Source organism: Pteropus vampyrus, unplaced genomic scaffold (assembly GCF_000151845.1).
Source record: "Pteropus vampyrus isolate Shadow unplaced genomic scaffold, Pvam_2.0 Scaffold48, whole genome shotgun sequence".
NCBI classification, from domain to species: Eukaryota; Metazoa; Chordata; class Mammalia; order Chiroptera; family Pteropodidae; genus Pteropus; species Pteropus vampyrus.
In genome coordinates this window covers 1,318,448-1,319,586 of record NW_011888829.1, presented here as the reverse complement: position 1 = coordinate 1,319,586, position 1,139 = coordinate 1,318,448, and the positions used below count along the sequence as shown (strand labels likewise).

Genomic DNA, 1,139 nt, shown 5'->3' with positions numbered 1-1,139 from the left:
CAGGTATACACAAAAAGAAAAAGTAAATAAACTGGACTTCATCAAACTGAAAACTTTTGGGTTACAAAGGACGCTGTCAAGAAAGTGAAAAAGCTCACAAGACGGGAAAAATTATTTTCAAATCATATGTCTAATAAAAACTTCTATTTAAAATACATAAAGAGCTCTTAAAACTCAACAATAAAAAAACAAATACCCCAATTAAAAAATAGATAAAAAATCTGAAGAGATATTTCTCCAAAGAATTTATACCAAGGGCTAATGAGCCCATGAAAAACACAACATCATTAGTTATTAGGAAAAATGCAAATCAAAATCAAAACGAGATACAACTTTATACCCACTAGGATGCTAGACATTTTTTTAAATGGCAATAACGAGCGTTGGAGAACTTGTGGAGAAATCAGAACCCTCCCGTACTGCTGGTGGGGCTGTATGTGGCGTGCCCCTTGGAGAACAGTTCAGCAGCGCCTCAAAATGTTAAATACAGAGTTATCACATGACCCAGCAACCCCGCTCCTAAGTATATAGCCAAAAGAATTGACAACAGGGACTTAAACAGATATTTGTATGTCAATGTTCACTACAGCATTATTCGCAACAGCCAAAAAGAGGAAACAACCCAAGTGTCCACCAACAGATGAATGGATAAACAAAATGTGGTATATACGTACAATGGAATATTATTCAGCTGTAAAAAGGAATGACGTATTGATATATGCCACGACATAGGTGAACCTTGAAAACGTAATGCAAAATGAAATAAACCAAACACAAAAGCACGAACATTGTAGGATTCCACTTATATGAAGTATCTAGAAGAGGCAGCTTCACAGACAAAGTAGATCAGAGGTTTTCAGGGGCGGTGGTGGAGTTATTGCTTAATGGTTACAGCATTTCTGTTTAGGGTGATGAAAACGTTCTAGAGATAGTGGTGAGGGTTGCCCAACACTGTGAATGTATTAATGTCACTGAAACTATACACTTAAAAATGGTTAACAACAGTCTACGGCCATGCCACCCTGAACACATCTGATCTTATCTGATCTCGGAAGCTAAGCAGGGTCAGGCCTGGTTAGTCCTTGGATGGGAGACCACCTAGGAAGACCAGGTGCTGCAGGCAGAGAAAAAAATGGTTA

General features: G+C 38.0%; 1 pseudogene; it reads left to right on the top strand.

The window, feature by feature from the left end:
* The first annotated feature begins 1,004 nt into the window (after nucleotides 1-1,004).
* LOC111739245 lies at nucleotides 1,005-1,123 on the top strand (annotated as a pseudogene).
* Nucleotides 1,124-1,139: the final 16 nt, after the last annotated feature.